General features: G+C 41.4%; 1 long non-coding RNA gene across 2 annotated transcripts; it reads left to right on the top strand.

Moving 5' to 3' along the window:
* Positions 1 to 7178: 7178 nt before the first annotated feature.
* Positions 7179 to 11752, top strand: LOC143693541 (uncharacterized). 2 transcript variants are annotated; one of them, XR_013181306.1, is made up of 3 exons: positions 7179 to 7319; positions 7592 to 7740; positions 10631 to 11752. It is a non-coding gene; the product is annotated as an uncharacterized LOC143693541 (long non-coding RNA). The 2 variants fall into 2 exon arrangements; XR_013181307.1 differs by lacking the exon at positions 10631 to 11752 and adding an exon at positions 7868 to 9104.
* The last annotated feature ends 7079 nt before the right edge of the window (positions 11753 to 18831 follow it).

Below are 18831 nucleotides of genomic sequence, written 5' to 3'. Positions count from 1 at the left end.
ACTTTCAGATTTTCATTCATTTTGGAACAGGTTCAGTTTGTGCTTTGAATCATGCTTAGAGAAACGCTGCAAAAAACTACTATCAAAACTCTCAATTATGTTTAAATAAAAACATATTAAACAGTAGAAATAAGAAATATCAGAGAAAAACAGTATTATGGAAGCACTTCAGAACTGTTAAAATACTGTTTCCTGGCTAGTGTGGGAAACATTCAGAAAATACTCAGAAAGTATTTGAGTTTGGGTTTATCCAACCTTTGCTAGAGCAGCTGTTTAATCATACAGTTAGATTTCAGATATTCAAACAGAATAAAATGTGCTTTCAGTGATCAAATTGTTTCTCTCTTGCATGCCTAGTTATAAAAATGAAAAAATACCATTGCAAAAAAATCTGTGGTATTTTAGTTAATATGTATTTGCTTACTGTTATCTGTCAGAGAAAAGCTAAGCTGCTGCCCCGTGTGACAAAAGTCCTGAATCAAATGGGTTTGGGCATGATGAATTCATGCCTATGACTGCTATAACCATAGGGACAAATATGAGGGGCAGAATAAGATACAACCAGGAAATGGAATGAAAAATAACATGAGGACATTCTCCAAAGATACGAAAGATGAGTTAGTCCAATACGTGAAAGGAAATGAGAAATAATAATAGGTGACAGGTTTAAGGCCTTTTTTCCTTCAGTAGTCACTTAAAGAAAGGAAGTTTATTTAAAATGGTTAAGTAGCTGTTGCAAGCAGGATGAGATGTTAGTGATCCTCCCTGAGAACAGTGTGGTGAGGACAGATGAGGTTCCAGGGCACTGGAGAAGAACAATTAGGGTGACTGTTTTCAGAAAAGAAGGAAGGGAGATTGAAGTAGTCAGGCTGGGGAAGGATTGTCCTTCTCGGACATCCCGGCTAGCTATCCAGCACCGCTAGCACTACGGGGGCACTATCCCAATCTCCGTGGTTCGGGACAGCACCTGAGGCAAACGCTCTGTGCTACGACAGCAGAGCGACCTTGTGGTAGGACGTGGCTTGGCTTGTGGCTACAGTCAGCAGAAACAAGAAGAGAGCGCTCTCCAGCTGTGGTGTATCCCGGTTTATTGGCTCCCAGGGGAACCCACAGCCAAAGAGAAAGTCCGGGGGGGCGGGGGGGAGGGAGGGAAACAGGGGAGGAGTCAGTCCTTGGACGAATGGAGGTTTTAGAGGGGAGTGGGATACAAAAGATTGACTTAGGGAAAACCTCAATGGGGATAACTTGAGGGTGGGGCCCCAGCTCCGGGTGGGGCCCCAGCCCCTGAACCAATCACTCGATCCTCTAGCTGGAAGTTTCTAGAGAGAAGGGTGGGAGCACTGAGTGACGGACAGGGCACTGGGGAGGGATTTGAGAGAGGGTACATTAGTCTCCAGGGCAACTGGGGAGGAGTTGGGATAACTGGCAGCATAAAGGAGGGAAGGGAGAACCAGGGCAGAACCATTACATGATAGGGGGAACAGAACAGTCCAACTTATACAGACACAACACAACAGGAGATGTATTAGAATTGTCCCTAATCAACCTGATTGCATTTCCTGAAAAAAGAACAAAACAGTGTTTGTAAGATGCAGGAAACATCTTATTAAGAAAAGCCAAGGCAGGTTTGTAGACAATCAGTTGGTTCCACCTGTAAGATGCTAAAATATCCTTGCCAGTCTAGATGGCATTGACAAGGCTGCAGATGTCCTTGGTTTGGGAAAAACACTTGATATAGCCAACGAATCCATTTCTAGAAACTTCTAGACATTTCTAGAAAAAAGAGCAGCTGGAAAAGATTTTAACAACCCTTAAACATAAAATCACTGCTCAGAAGAGGAAAAGAATTGTTCTTCTTGTACACTGTGAAGGGAGATAGAATAATTAAATTACAGAAATTACACTTGCACTGATGTTTTGAACTCCCAAGTGACTGAGCTGTTCCAGCTTGCGTTTGCTGCAGTAAATTCTGTCCTCTCTTGCTCTGCAAACCAGTCCTGCTCCACAGTAAGTGATTTGTTTACACTAAATGCTCTCCTTTGTGGGAAGTTGGTCTGGCAAAAATCATTGTTATATCTCAAACAGTGAGTCACTGAGCTTCCTCTCTAGCAGGACAAATGAAACACTTTTCACCATCAACCAAATAATCCCTGTGGATCATGAGTTCTGATTGTTGGAAATCCTTGCAGACAATAATTATAGAATTTCCTTCCTCTGTACAGAGGCTCCTTCTTAATAATAGAGTGCAAGGGAACCAGGATTACCATATGCTGCTGCTCCTGGTCAAAGAATATCTTCCTATGATTTTTTTCCTTTGAACCTATGCACAAGAGCTTGGAAGATGGCAGAAACAGGGGCAGTAGTGTGGAAATCTGAAGATCTTTGCTTCCTTTCCACAGCAGGTTCCTGAGACAGACCTACAAGGCAAAGGGTACAACAGACAGTTCAGGAGAAGAATTCACAAAGCCCAAATTCTCTGTGGGCTGGATGGGGAAGTTTCCAGACCAATGGACGGTGACCACCAGCAAGATGCTCCCAAGGGTAGGAGCTTCCTGAAGGTCTCTCTTTGCTTTTTGTCAAATTTTGGCTTTACATATCCACACAAAAAAAAATCCAGCAGGCAATTCCCTAAGGGGCTTCAGCCCCAAATAAACACCTCCCAAGTCAGAAAAAGGGCTGCATGCCATGGATGTTTGATCCATAGGGGCCTTCCCTTAACAGAGGTGGAGTCTTTGCTGAGACAGTCCTGTTAATTGGAGTACAGTATAGTGGGGATTCAAAGCATTTCAGGAAAAACTACAGCTGTAATATGAAGTCTTCCTCCTGGGCAAGAGATCTGGGCAGTGGGGTTCCTACAAAAGATAAGCATTGCTCCTGGCTGTGTATGGGGGATCACAACATTGGTGTGCATGTTACACAACTGGAGTGAACCAGGCCTGTGAGGGTTCCCAGCTTCTAAATTCTAAGTAGCCCTTGGCTAAAAATTAAGTCCAGAGAGGTTTAATCCAGACCAGTGTTTACTGAAAAACACGTGAGTAACCCTGGGATTCACATGTACTGCGTTCCCACTGAAAATGCTAGAAGCTCCAAAGCAGGCTGTGTGCTTCAAATGCCCTCAGTGTTAGTGAGACTCTTGATTTTTTAAGCATCAGAATTTTAACTGAGCTTGCTGTGGTATGGAGCCCCTGACAGTTAATTTTAGGTTGTGCTCCTGTGAACAGAATTGTGCCATTCTGATGCAGCATGTGTGCAGTGTAGATATGGGGCATTTTATTGCCGTGGCCTGCTGCCATATCACCTTATTATTATCCCTTGAGAAGGAAACAATGTAGATTTATGTTTTTCTTGAGCTCTTTATTTTGGTTGTTTTTTCCTGCCTGGTTATTTTTAGTGCAAAATTGTTCCAAATTATGTCAAGGACAGGAGAAGTTGAACTACAACCATGATCGAAAGTGCTGATGTCTGTGAGGGATGTTTCTGTGAACAACAAAAGCCAGAGACATGTTCTATTGCACAACTCTAAAGAAATCTGTAAAAAGTGAAGTGCTGCTTCTGTTATCTCCAGACAGTCCCTATTCCAGCCCATCCTGGTGTGAAGAAGCTGGCTGTCAATTTTAGCAGCTGCAGGATCATATTCTCTGACGTGAAACAGCCACTTTCAAGAAAAAACACATCTGTGTAAGGACATGAGCTAGCTGGCACAGTCCCTCCCCTTCCATTGCTTTTGAAGAATACACAATATTCAAACCCTGAAATCACTTGCAGGTTTACATCCTCTGCTCAAGACATTTAACATCTCCCTGGGTTATTTGCTTTCGGAGACAGAGCCATGGCGTTTCCCAGAAATTAATGAACAAATTCACAACCTCTTTTGCTGGCTTGGGAAACAGCAGCACGGATGAATTCTCCATGGATAGGGTTTTAATGTTGAGTTGTCAGAGACACAGGTACCTGACAGCTCTTGAAGATTAATTATGGAGCACAGCTTTCTCTGCTCCTGTCTGCCTGCTCCAAAGAGACAACTGTGTTTCCTTCCCTTTAATGAATGTGTGCTGTAATAACAGCTTGCAAATATTTTACCTCTGGAAGCAATTACTGAGTTTGTTTTAAAAGCTGAGCTAACACTGAAGACATGTTTACTCTCCAAGTAGACACCCTGTATTTGAGCTATTACATTTGTTACTATTTTTAAACCAATGTTGTGAATGCAAGTTGCTTCATCTGCTACAGCAAACACCCTAGTTTGTTAATAAATTAGCTAAAGGGGAAGCGAGGGAGAGGTTTCAAGAGCAAAACAATGTGTTGGGAAATCACCTCAATTCCAAATTAAATTAGAAGTGTGTGATGCTGCCAGACGTTGTGAAAGCCATAATGAGCTGTGTAATGCTCAAAGCCCCTCTGCTCCCCTCCCTCTGAATATTTCTCCATTCCATGGTGCCTGCAGCTCCTGCTAAAGACATTTTACACTTCTGGGCTCTTTGCTTGGGTCCATCACTTTCTGTCTCCTGTGGGAAAACAGTGGCAGCAGCCAGGGACAAGGCTGGGACAATGCTGGCCTCCACTGGCACTTTCTAAATCCTTTCTGTAGCACTATAAACCTTAATCTCAAACAATCTGTAGAGATTAGGGCCAATCTCTATTAGTCTGCTCTTGGGAGTAGCCTCCGATGGTTTTCTCCTCAATTAATAATTGCCACCAGCTCTTATGTCAGGGATTACTGAATTAGTGGAGACCACCTTTGGAAGTGACCCCTGGCAGGCATCTGTGTCACAGACAGAGTCAAATTCAAGGGAAGTTGTTCTTTACTGAATATGATGGAGTTTAGGAAGATGCAAGCTGGACAAGTGAAGTTATTTCCAATTTTTTCTGTGTTATTTTTCCTTCCTTTCCTGTGGGGAAGCTTGCTGTCAAAATCCTTCTCTAGCAATTGGGAAATGTAGGCAGAGTATCACACATCTTGTGTTGATGGCTCTCTGCATAAGAACTAATAAGACACCTTTGAGAAGAAGGAGGCAGCATTATATCCACAGTGGGTGGCATTGGATTTTGGGACGTAGTATCCCATTTCCCCTCAAAAATACTGTGCTACAGCATCAGCACAGTGTGGGAGGCATCAGAGCCACCTCCTCTCTGCCACCACCATGGCACATTCAAGGTCAGGTTGAACGGGGCTTTCAGCAACCTGATGTAGTTCAGGATGTCCCTGCTCATTGCAGGGGCCATGGACTTCAAAGCTCCCTCATAACCTAAACCCCTCTAAGATTTTATGGTGCTGTTTCAACTCAGTACAGCCCACTGCCCCCATCCTTCCTTTGCTCCTTCCCCTTGTACCTCCACTGATCCTTTTTGCTCCATTGCTTGTCTCCTTTTGGCATTTTGGTGAAGAAAGGAAAAAGGACAACAGGTGGAAAATAGGGGGCAGTTCCTCCTGTCCCTGGGAGCAGAGAGTGCAACACAGCCTTGGTTCTGTTTCCTTTCCACATGGGGGAATTTAGGATTCCATCACACAGTAAAAATACAAAACTGCCTCATTGTCCTAGAAAGCCGTGTAAGAATCTGAAGCAACTTTTTTTGCACAATCAAAGTTGATGAGAGGTCTTCCCAGCAAATTCACAAGCAGCAGGACCAAGTCTGTACAATTAAAATGGGAGCTCCAACATCAAAGGCAGGCAAAGAAAGGGCACAGCATGAGCTCATGGGATTGTTTACTATGCAACTGTGCTCTGCACGTTTTCAAACCTTTTGCTTGGTTTAAAAATGCTTGGCTTTTCCTTTGAACTCCAGGCAGCGTGCATGTTTAGGCCCACTGAAATACATGATGTTTTCTAACAAACTACAATGCAGATTAGATCAATTCTTTAATCTCATGTTTTCCTCTTGAAGACTGCAATCAACCATTTTATGCTCAGTTGGATATAAAATTAACCCAGGCACTTTAGTTTTATTTCAGAATGTTCTGTATTCTAAACTGTCTAATTTTGCTGGGAATATGCCAGGGTCTTCTCATCCATAAAGGTGAATAGATCTAAACAGAAGGTGCACAGCTACTTCACTGTGAAAATACTGGGTGAGGTAGAATCACACAAGATTTTGATGGATATTAAAGAGAGGCCACAATCACAGGCACTTTTTTTCCAGGGAAAATGAACAACATGGAGTATGCTGGTGAATCTGCATAAATAACTTCTGAAGAAAAAGCAGCTCAAGAAAATATTTTAAAGATCTGAAAATCCCAACAACAAGACCACCACTGACAAAGTGAACCATTTGCAGTTACTGCTCCAGCTACTGTCTGCCAGTGACTGTCTCCCACAGGCAAGTGTTTTCCTTGAGCACATGGATAGGGTATGGTAACAGTCAGAGAGCTCTTCTATTCTGTAAGAAAAGGTCTGAAAAGTATTGGGAAGCTTGTGATATCACAAGGTCTTTGTGATACTGGGAGACAGACCTTTATGTAATTTACAGGAAGTGCTTTTAGCAACTTTATGACTACAATTTCTATAAATATCTGTTGTAGAAAAAACACAGGGACAAAGGAAGCTTTCTCAGAAAAACAATAAACTGTCATAAGCTGATTGCACTTTGCAAAAACTATACTCAGAAGCTTTGGTTTATATTTTGAAGAAGTAGCCTACAGCCTTCCACTCCTACTGGGCTAAACTCTGTTTTTCTAAAATCTGCCTGTTGCTGGATTCCTCTTCTTCCATTAAGTCCTTTTGATTCTCCTCCTGGGCTGGACTAGTACTATTTTCTTGTACTTCTTGGAATAAAATTTGATCCTGGGCAGAATTGTGGCCTGTGTCATTTCCCACATGGGGGGACTTTTGGGAACAGGTGTTTCACAGTGCTTAATGCAGTTGCAGCCTTTTTCCAACACCCAAGTAAACCATAAAAGTGCTCTCAGCTTTTCTATAATATTTCTGGAGGGCCCTGGATGGCAGCCATAAGGGCTGGCTTTGATATCTGTGAAGGACTGTTGTGAAAATTGGTTTGAGCCCCAGCCCAGACACCTGAGAAAATTTCCTTTCCCATCACACTAATGAATCACTGTGTTAAATATGACACCAACTTGTTAAAGGTGGAGAAGATAAAAAAATAGCATGTAACGATCAGGAGCACTTCTCCCAAAGTTAAGCAATAAACAAAATAAAACCATTTGAATTCTCCTTCTGTAATTTCAGGGTTTGTGTCTCCAGTACTAACACCCCACAGGGCAGACTCTGCACCCTGTGTCTCCTCCCAGGATAAAAAAAGCTGATGACTCAATTCTGAACAGCCCTTCAGCCAACCCAAGCTCCTTCTCCCTTCTGGCTCCTCTGGTAAGCAGCCCCTTTTTGACCATTATTCCTCTTCTTCAATAATTTCTACCCCAAGACCCAATGTCCCCCTAAGACCCTCCTTACTGTGATTCCTCCTCTCTCTTGTTTAATATGTACTTTCATGCCCTAAATCTGCAAGCTGTGAAAGATAAATCACTCACTCCAGGCCTGTTTTGGCTTGGTGAATTGGCTCGGGTTTTTCTTGTGTTAAGTAATTGTGTAATTTCCTCCCTTTTCTCATGTCTTTTTACTTTCTTTATTTTTTTAAACAGAAATTCTCCAAATATGAAGAACTTAAATGAAACTCCAACATCTTCCAGATGGCTTCCTCAAACACAAGAATTAATCAATTTCCCTAGGTGAAAGGCTTTGGTCTCCAAGGCTCAGCTCAGATCTATCTGGTACAAAGCTCTTGTGTGAGGTAAGTTTCCTCTCCAACACTTGTGCTCATTTCCTGGAGAAGGCCTTTGTTTCCCTGGTGTGTGTTTGCTGTGTGGGCTACAACTCTTTATCAGTCTTTTCCTCACTCTGACCTCCTGTCTTTTCAGCTTCTCTGGTTTGCATCTGTGCCTGGAGCTCCTTTGCCTTCCCAGATCATGGATTTTCTATTCTCCTGCTCTGGTACTGCCCCACTGCTGCTGGGATCGAGCTGTGCTCCCACATGCAGACTATCTGAAATTGGGGCTAGAGGTTACTTTATGAAAACCAGGTGACTTATAAAATGAGACAGTCAAAATTACAGGCAGTTATAACACATTTGTGACTGTTACAACTTCTTTGGGGACTGACTTGACAGGGTTTTTAAGGCGGCAGGTGAATAGCTGGTACTTCAAAGACAAGAGTCATCCTGAAGCTCATTGCAAAAATTATCAGCATTTCCTGCAAATGGCAAGATACATAGAACAGACATCTGGATTAGATACCAACTCTTTTGTAAATGGTTTTACAGAAAGAAATAAAAATGAATACACAATTTAAACAAAAATAAATAGTGGAGATGGAGGTGAGAAGGACAAGGAGAAAAATTGAATGGGCAAAGGGAGATTAAGCTGTTGAAAAAACGCCAAATATATATGAATGTCAACACAGCAGAGCAATAGGAGACTGAGGACTGCATAGGGCAGTGCTGTTGTACTGACAAAAATAAGTAAGTAGCAGGAACAAAAATCTCATTTTCTAAGAAAAGAAGTCACCATGCAAAAATGACATAATGGGTCTTGTTTTTTTTCTCCCTTCCTCTCTTCAAATGCAGACTAGGAGAATGTGGTTACTACATCACATGCATCACATTTTCTCATGGAAGTTACAATGCTGTTACCAGATACTGCCATGTCACTCATCCCACTGTGACCTTCTTCAAGGACCTTGTAGAGCAAAACTCCAGAGTGTAGTAAAATTAGGCTTATTTTGTGTCTCTTGTCTTTGGTAGGGGTGAAATTTAACTCTGTGCATATTTTATGTGTCTCATAATAACACCCACTCATTCATTGCAGAAGAGGCATTCTATTGTCCTCCTGTGACACTTCCTTGGGATTGCAGCTGGAGGATGTGTCCCTGGGACTTCCCTTTGTTCCCTTGCTCTGAGCTAGACACTTGTGGCAGGTGCTGGATTGGCACCTTATAGAAACAGATACTCTAGGTCACAGCTTGCACAAGTGGAGACAGTTTAAGTGTCTGGCTTGTGTATGGCACTATCACTGTTGCTGGAGCACAGGGGTTAATCAGCAGCTGTCAAACAGCACTGTTCCAGCACTCCTGGGCTGGGGTGGTATCTCAGTATTGTGGGACAACAGCCAAAGCTGAGAAGCTGAGAGAAGATTTCAGCTTTTTTTTTTCTTTTTTTTTTTTTTTTTTTTTTTTTTACCTTTTAGAGCAGGAGAGTGCTGTAGTCATTACTGCAGGTCTTGCCTCTACCTGCCCCTTTTTAAGGATGTCCTTCTGGCAGTCTGAAGACTGTCCTTCTCGGGAAAAAGAAACAGAGGGAAAGTGGGACTGTGATAACCCATTAATAAACCTAGTCTGATGAGGAGCAGCTGAGAGAGCTTGGGGTGTTCAGCCTGGAAAGAGGGAGGCTCAGGGGGGATCTTCTCACTCTACATCTCCTTACAGGAGGTTGTACCAAGTGGGAGGTGCTTTTTCCTCTCAAGCAGAAAGTGACAGGACTAAAGGAAATGGCCTCAGGTTGCACTGGGGAGGTTTAGATTGGATATTATAAAAAAACATTCTTTCCAAAAAGGTTGTCAAACATTGGAACAGGCTGCCCAGGGGAGGGGTTGAGTCACCATCCCTGGGGATATTTAAAAGATGAGTAAATGTGGCCCTTGCAGACATGGTTTATTGGTTGTGTGAACTTGGCAGTGCTGGGTGAAAGGTTGGACTTGGTGATCTCAGAGGTCTTTCCAACCTAAACAATTCCATCCTTCCATGCTATGACTTCAGACTGCAGACTGGCCAGCTCACTGAGATTTTTACCATGACTGCTGTCACCAGGACTCAGATTTGGCACTGCTAAGCTTGCTCTGGCACCTGTGTGCTGTGTTGGAGTTGCTCCTGCATGTTTGGACATCAAAGGCAAAACAGGAAAAGTGAAAGCCACACTGTACATGGTATCAGCCTGTGAAGGTACGCAGATGCCTGGGCCCTTTGTTTTCCACGGACTGGTAAGAACATGACCCTTGTGCCCAGGACTTCTAGAAGATGAATAAAGAGCTGTATGCATACAGCACACACACACCTACAAACATACATTTGATATGTGTGTATATTAATACATGGACTTAGGGAACAATGTAACCAAGGCCTTTTTCTTGCTACTGAAGCAAATCACTGAATAATAATCGGGTACATAGAAGGAACAAGATTCATCCTGAGAACCATTACTGTCACTTGTCTCCAAACTCCTCTATCAATGCTGTTGCAGAATATCATGGCAGTGCTCTGCCATAATATCTCTTTTCTAATTTCCAGTCTAAGCACATCCACCACCATTTTGTGTCTATTGATTCTGAGCAGTGCTGCTTGTAAGCTTTAGTCATGAGCTAAATCTAACTCTGCATTGCTGATTTTGTTTGCAAGCAAAACAGAAGTTTAGCAGAACCTAAAGGCAAAACTAACACAGAGATGCTGCAAAATGAATTTATATGATGGCATTTGCTTTATCCAACTTTAGTCAAGTCTAAGGTGGTTGTGTGTTTTCCCTCCACAACCATCAGAAAGATGCTGGCACCTTTCCAGGGTTTTTATCACTCAGGCACTTATTTGAGGATCTGAAGAACTGTTTCCCATCAGTGCCTGCTTCTTCCTTTCCATAGATTGTCAAGTGAATCTGCATCACCAGAACAGCTGAAGCATGCACCTAAAAGCAGATGAAATGAGCCTCTCCTCACTGTTTATCTTAAAATCCAAAAGAATATTCCAGTCAATGACACTTGGATTTTTTGCTCTAGAGAAGAAAAGGGATCACAGAGAAGTCAACTAGGATGCCAGAGAACTGTTTTAAAAGAACTAAACTCCCTAAATCTGGTCTTTATCGACAAGTCATGAGACAAATATATACACTGAAAGAAAAACATGGAATGTTTAAACGATTTTTCTTTCCCCAGAAGCAAGTGGCTTTTAGAATATTCATCGCACAAATTGCTTTAATTACAAATTGGAACAAGAATAAGTTTTGGAATTCTGATTTCACATGATAGAGCTCTGATTCTATGTGAAAAAATTGCTGAAACAGGAAATTTCCTTCCTTCTATAATGTGTTGCTCTCTGCCCTTATATCAGACCAATTCTATCTTCTAGGAGCTTGCTCTGAAAAAATATGATCTTTTAGCAGACCACTGTATTTAAACAAAACTATTGTTCTCCCTCTTCTTTGTGACAAAAGGTAATGAATGGAGACTGGGAGTTCTTGAATACAGCAGGAGTTCTGGAATAACTATTAACATGAATTTCTGAAAAAGAAGGAATTTGATGTGAAGGGCTGAAGCATAAAGACAAATTAGATAGAAGAAGATATGCTGATTTTCCAGTCTGGGCTGGAAATAACACCGATGGAGAAGTGAAAAAGAATAGGAAACATTGTGTCTGCAAACTGTTCTCTCAGTGGATGTTTGTGGGAGAGTGTCAGCTAAAGAATAATTTTTGGTAGGATAAGTATGTGTTACCCATGTCCAAATTTGTGGGTAATCAACTCACAAATCAGCTGATGAGTTAGTTAAATGTTGCTTCCTTAGGAAAAACACTCAGGTTTGCAAATACCTTTGATGATACACTTTTGGCAACTCAGGGGCATGCTGGAGCACGTTCCCCTTCTCTGTCACACGTTCCCCTCTGCACTTCCCCATGGGCAAATGCAAGTCCAAAAATGCAACAAACTATTCTGTATTAATTTCTTTGTGGTGTTTTTCTCTGCAAACAAAAAACTTCTGTAAATCCAATCTTCTGTTTGTGTCTCTAACTTCATTGGCTCTGAAAGCAAAACAGGTGCTGCTTTTCCTCCTTCAGGCTGAAATTTTGGTAACAGTTAAAATGGGATTACAGAGTCAAAATTTACACTTGTAGCCAATGAGTGAAACAGAAAACTCATAGTCTGCTGCTTTTGTGGGAGGGAATACACTGTGGTAAAATGAATAATCCTCAATACTTTAACTTCTTAGGAGGGAAAATATAAGGCAATCAGGTGGTCATGAAGTGCTCAGTCTGTTTGGCTCAGTTTGCTGCCTCTCTAGAAAACCTGATGTGTATTCTTGGCATCAGGCATCAGTGCCCCGAGGGAGAGGATATACAAGCCTGCAGGAATGTAGATAAACATCTAAGTTCTTACTCTGCATAACAACAACAAAAAATAATCAGTGAAAGCCTTCAAAGTGCTGCCAAGGGGCCCTTCTTCATAGTCACAAGTTCCATACTAAGAGGAGAGCTTACAATTCTCATTGAAAATATTTAATATTTAATAGATCCAATCATAATTCTGGCTTTTTTTTTTTTGACAACAGAAAATCTATAGGGTTTTATTTTTCTGGGGCCAAGCAGGGGGAATGGCCAAGCATGTGTGTTCTTTCTAGCACTGGGCAATGTTTTCCTTGCAGTAATGCCTAATGGTTTTGTCAGTTGTTATTAACATAATAACTTTCAGAACCAAAAATGCAGGAAATATTATTTTGTAAAATTTAGTAGCTTGCTGGGAATAATTATACACTTCACAGAAGCATCTACTGAAGCATCTACTCTAGAAGCACACAGAGTTCAGCTGGTATAACTGAAGGTGAGGGTGTGTAATTGTCAGGGGAAATCATGTTTTATTATAGAATTTTCTAACAGTGGGTATTTGGTCAACTCTGGCAATTCCACAGATATTCAGAATGACTGCCCTTTGGGGATGCTATTTATAAACTCAAAAGCGCCTGAACAGCACTCACAAAAATGCTGCCAGTTTCAAGAAAATTAATGACAATCTGACATTGTTGGAGGATGAAGAGAGAAGAGGCTTTGTGCTGAGCTTAAGGCATGAAGTGTGTTCGCACTGCTTTGTCTTGGCCTCTGTGGAAGCCTGGGGTATTGATGGGAGCACCCGGATCATGGCATTGTCAGTTTAGGCAAATCAATGCAGGAAAATGTAAACTTACAGGTAACCTCACATCCCTTTCTCCTAAAGGCTCTCGAGATAAAACGGTGTCTTTGTGACCTGGAGCCTTCAGGGTGTGTCTTTGCTGTACTTCCATTAAAAAACAATCCACAACAAAACCACAAAAGACAATCACACTCAAAATAGTTCCCTGAGTGCAAGTAGTTTGTGCAGAGTTTCTGCACCTGATCCAGCCTTTTGGTGATAGACTGGTTTTATATGGAATTTTAAAAATTCCAATCAGACATAGTTCAACTACAAGTCCACATTGCTCTAAAGACTAACAGTTCCCTTCTTTAAATTTTCCTGCCGGATGGCAAAATTGAACTTAATGTGCATAACCATCATATGAGCACCAGAACCAGCACAGGAGTGAGAGTGCCAGAAAGAGAAGTTCAGTGTCAAAGAATGACATATTCCAGTTGCTGTGTCAGTGCCTCAGCTGCTGTTGGCAACCCAGCACAAAGGGCCTGCACAGGTATCAGTGACTGTCTTTGAATAAAAAAGCACTTTCAGTTGATACCATCATCCTGCCAGTGGCACAGAAATGCAGGCACATATATAATGTGTGTGCATTTACTGTGATATGAGTATTTATATATCAAATGTTTTAATAAAACTGACTTCTGAGCAAACTTTTTATCTTCTAATCACTTCAAGTTGGGCTACATTGCTGTTACTGATGGAGTGAGGGGAAAATTACATTTCTAATGCTGTATGTTTTGTATGAAGTCATCTGTGCAGAAAAAAGGCTTTGTATCCTGCTCGCAGAGCATGTGTGAGAACTGTTACAACAACAACAAGCAGCTTCCCGTCACTTTTATTTTGGAAGGACAAAATGGCTGAAGGCCACAGCTGCTGATTTATTCAGATGCCGAAGGAAACCATTAGCCCATTGGACCCTGAAGATGAGATTCCTTTGTGCTGAATGTTAATATAAGGAAATCCTAAACAGGGGCTGCCAAAGGGACATAATACAAATGCAAAATGCCAAATGTACCTAGAAAGGAAGGAGGTAGATGGTTGTTTATTAGAGAAGAGAAAAAAATCCAGTGGAAAGCACAGTTTGCTTTTTTTCTCCTTCTTCTTAAGTACAGTGTGATTTACAAACTATGAGATGAAAACTCTCTTGTGTTCAAATCAAACAGAATATCTTTGAAACACACAGCTATACATATGGTTGCAAGTTAACGACCGCATGTCCATGTGAACTGGTTTTTATCAGCATAATGCAGATGGAGCTGCTCCACACACTCCCTGCTGTTTGCAGCTTTGTTTTAATTAGTTGTAATAGCCCAGTATAAATGAATTGCATCCTCAGAAGAGAGGTCAAAGAAAATACATAATAGCTGTCATCAGGGTAGGCAATTCCTCTTTCAGATTGCTGCTGTAATGGCCTCATGGCAGAAAAACATGATTAATCATTGCCTGTATTTAGCCTGAATTTCACAAACATCTCCCTCTCCCCCAGCTCTTTTCTTTCAAGATTCAACAGTTACAAGTACTTTATTCCATACCTGTGCAGGAGTGACATTTCTAATACTTTATTCAGAACTTCAAAAATATTTAGTACAGGACAAGCTGTCATCTACAGCAATGTTTAAATCAACATGGGGTCCTATTTGAAGGATGTATATTTATATGTCACAACGAGACCACAGAATTGAAACTTGTCCTGGCTTCCTGTCTTGTTCTCAGCCCAGCGAAATGGAGCTTCTGGCATGTGGCAAAGAAATGACAGAGGAAGAGGAACAGTACTCACGAGTCAAGGCTGAACTGATTATAGGAAAGAGAATGTGATTGACTGAGGAGGTTGATAATAGTAGAGGAAATAGACCAAGAGTGGCTGAAACAAAGGACAGAGGAATTTGTTTCTGCTGGCTGATGTTCCTCCACTTTTCCAACTAAGATTTTAACCAATAAAAAACAAACCATGTTTGTGGTGTTGTCACAACAGTTTCCAGTTAAAGACAAATCAAATCAGGATAAACTTCCAGCATCCCTCATTTTGGCTGGTTGCTAGCCAAATGAGTGAGAATGCAAAATATGTTTGATTTCATTTGCAGTCATTTGCAGTCATTTGCAGACTGCTTCTTATATAGTTCTTATATAGCATTGACCCACATTCCATGGTTTGAAAGATATGGCACTAGGACTTCATTCTTTCAGCAGCCAGAAAAATGGCCCCACAAATTCCTTACTATCACTGGCTGTATTCTGGTGATCCTTGCCGTGTCCAGCTGGTGACAGTTTTTCACTGTCCTTTAGCAATCATCTGCAAGGCAGACTCTGACCAGTGCTCTTGGCTGGCTGGAGGGAGCTGTGCTGTACCCAAAGGGTCCAGCCTGTGACCCTGTGTATCTGCTAAGATGTCCCTAATGGAGTGTCTGCAGGGGGGAGGAAGAACAGGAAAAACAAAGTTGGCTTTGCTTCTTTGAATAATGATAGAATCTGAGAATCATTAAAGTTGGTAAAGACCCCCACGATCATTGAATCCAAGCTTTGACTGGAAACCACCATGTCAAGTAACCCAAAGCACTGAGTGCCACATCCAGTCTTCCTTGAGGAGTTCCAGGGATGGTGACTCCACAACCTCCCTGGTGGCCCCTTGCAGTGCATGACTACCCCCCCTCACTGATGAAATTCTTCCTGATGTCAGTCTGAACATCCCCTGGCACAGCTTGAGGCCATTTCCTTTTGTTCTGCCCACCCCCCACCTGGCTGTCCCCTCCTGTCAGGAGCTGTGCAGAGCCAGAAGGTCCCCCCTGAGCCTCCTTTTCTCCAGGCTGAGCCCCTTTCCCAGCTCCCTCAGCTGCTCCTCATCAGACCTGTGCTCCAGAGCCTTCCCCAGCTCCCTTCCCTTCCCTTCCCTGGACCATGCAACCACCTCCATAACAGGTAAAAAAAAAAAAAAAAGGTTCAATATTAGTATGCAACCTTCTTTTTCCCCTTGCTTGAAAATCTGCATTTCGATACAATTTTTATTTACGAAAAAACCCTTCTCTGTGGTTTTACATTTTCTCCCTTATTTTTTTAATAAGAGTCCTGCCTCCTTCTGAGGAATAAACAGATTCACTCTTCACTGATTATTCAGTGAAGGAAAAAGTACTGTGTGTGTTGAATTAATATTTTTCCAGTTTGTATGTTTTTAAATGTAATATATCTGCTGCTACTTCAAACCAGCAGAGGGAGTTTGCTCATACAAATAATTTTTAAACTTCTCAACACAATCCTATTTTTTCAATACTGTTGTTACCTGGCAAGAGCTGCTGCTGAAAAGAAAAGGTGAAATTTTACCATCCAGACTGTTTAACTCCTTAGTCTTAGAGGCTGCTTGCTTCCAGTCAATTTCTATGGATGTCATTGTGCAGGAAGTTGCTGCAATGAAAAATTCATAGAGAACTAAAAACATGAAAAATCAAGTCAGCTGGAATGTTTGGGAGCAAACTATTTGGTTAAAGGGGAATGTACAATTATTGCAGTGCATGTGCCACTCAAAAGTGCATGAAACCACTGTGTGGTAACAGCTGACACACTTTTTTTTTTTTTTGGGAAAAAAAAAGTCAGTTCCTTTATTTTTTGCACTCTAGAGAGAAGCTTTGAAAGTTCCTGGTTTAGGTTTCTTTATTTGGAAATACTGGAGTAGTTTTAAGATGACCACAGTGGCAAAAAAGGTCAAGTGAAATGTTCACTTTAGCAATACTAGGGAAAGAGTCCTACTACTAGGGGGTTTTGGGGTGGTTTTTTTTTTTTTTTGGGTTTTTTTTTTGTTTGTTTGTTTTTGTTTTTGTTTTGTTTTTTTTGTGAGTGAAAAGAAAGCAGCTCTAGTGGTGACAAATTGTATAATTCTTATCTTGTGTTATAAACCTGCATAGCAGGAACTATTCAATGACCTCTCTTGCAAAATAAAATTATAGCAGTTACTGATGTTAACAGTGGATATTATCTTGATCTGCAAGTATGTCACAACTCTTCCTCTCTCAAAAGCAAGGTAGAAATTCATATATTTCATTAAGCTCAATCATAAAACACTTAAAATGCTAATCTTTCATTTAAAAAAGTTTTCTTGAACAAATTTGTGAGACAATTGTGTTATTTCTGGGAACCTAATTGGATTTGAAAATACTCTGAAACAAATATGCACTTTTATAATTCCATAGAGTCAGAATATCAATTCTCTACACCTGGAACTGAAAGGAAGGTCGGAATAAAAAGCAAGAGCCAGTTTTCCCTGTATATCTGTCAGAATATGAGTAAAACTATTTTCAAAGGACTGCATAAATACCAATTATTGGCTAATATTCAAGGGAAAATGGCTCATTACAATTTTCAGCTTTTACTGAAGTGGAAAATGAGGAAGGAAGTCATTGTAGGTGATTTAGAATGCAATTTTCAGTAAATAAGCATTTAGCACATGCCACCAGACATAGAGCATAGAGAAAAGAAATTAAGTAGTCATGTGATTTAACAGTTGAGTGAAAATAGTCAATAGGCTGGCACAGATGTATTTTCTTTACATGCATTACAATTGCCAACCTATATGAGATTGCTAAATACAGGTCCCCATGCTGCTCTGAGTCACACATGAGCAGACTCCTGCACTTTTGCAAACCTCAGTGCTGTGAAGTCTTGTCAGACTCAGCGAAGCGTGGGGCAGACACAGCTGCCAGTGCCACACACTTCACAGGGCACAGCCCAGCTCTAGGCAGAAAACTGCTCAGGCTGCAGGGCATGGATTCAGCAGCATCGCCCACAGAGAAAGAGACTGGGGCTCAGCAGCCCCCAGAGGGGCTCCCTCAGGAGCCATCCCATTTCTGCCTCACCGGTACTGGAAAGAGGATGGAGGCTGAAGCACAGGACCAGCAGATGCTGGTGCTTTAACATTGGAGCAGATGGCTCAGAATAAAACTCAGGTTTTGTACTCAGGCTGCTAAGAAGCTTTGAGCTAGACCTGGCCAGAGTTATCAAGGCATGTTGAAATAAAACAGAATTTCACAAAGCCAGTATTTTACCTGTCCACAGCATAAGAACCAAGAACCAGGGCTTTGCTCTCCAGCCTGTTCTAGGCTGAAGGGAGGGGCAAAGGCAGCTTTATGTCAGCATAAGTGAATATGAACTGGAAGGAGATTTGGCCAGCTTCCAGATAGAAGGCTACATGGAGCTCCCTCGATGCTCTCTAAACATGTACACTACTGACATTTTATTTCTCACCTCTTGTTCATGCACACTTAGCTTTGTGGCAGAGTTTTAAAAAGTAAAAACTGCTACATTAGATAAAAATTATAATTCCTCTTATCCTTTATCCTTCTTTTTTAGCACATAGCTCTACAAAGGAAGTGGAAAAAAGTGATACATTAGACAGATGAGGATAATTCATTCTCATGGAAGTTATTTTCTGAATTTTTATTGGAAGAGGCTTCAGACTCTAATGCTGATGTTTCCTTTCTGTCCCGAACCTCCTCTTCTTATTAAGTACTTTAAACCTGGGGGTGCAGGAGGGTTGTAGTTTTATAAAAAACAAATTCTTCTTTTAAAGGTAGCATCATGGTGCCATTTATCAGCAAAACACTGCACCTGCTTCAAGGAAATTCTGATTATGACTTGTGTAGTCTCAGTTCTGCAGTTGAAAAAAATGGAAGCACCTGCCTCAAAGTATGGTGAAGCAGATAAAATACCATAATAAAATGTGATATATAGTTGTTTATACTCTCAGACTTCATGTTGTGTCTTTAGTGCTCATGATCTGACTCATTTTCCCTTTCTGTGCCATGAGAAAGATGCTAAGCAAAAGCTGACTCCTGGAAATACTTGACATTCTTTTCAGGCTAATTTTGTCCTGAGCTTGGCTGAAACAGCTCATTTGGAACCACTCATAAAAGGATGTCTGCAGCC

This window comes from Agelaius phoeniceus, chromosome 3, assembly GCF_051311805.1.
Source record: "Agelaius phoeniceus isolate bAgePho1 chromosome 3, bAgePho1.hap1, whole genome shotgun sequence".
In the NCBI taxonomy this organism is placed as follows: domain Eukaryota; kingdom Metazoa; phylum Chordata; class Aves; order Passeriformes; family Icteridae; genus Agelaius; species Agelaius phoeniceus.
The sequence above is the reverse complement of the archived record's forward strand: the minus strand, read 5'-3'. Positions and strand labels throughout refer to the sequence as shown.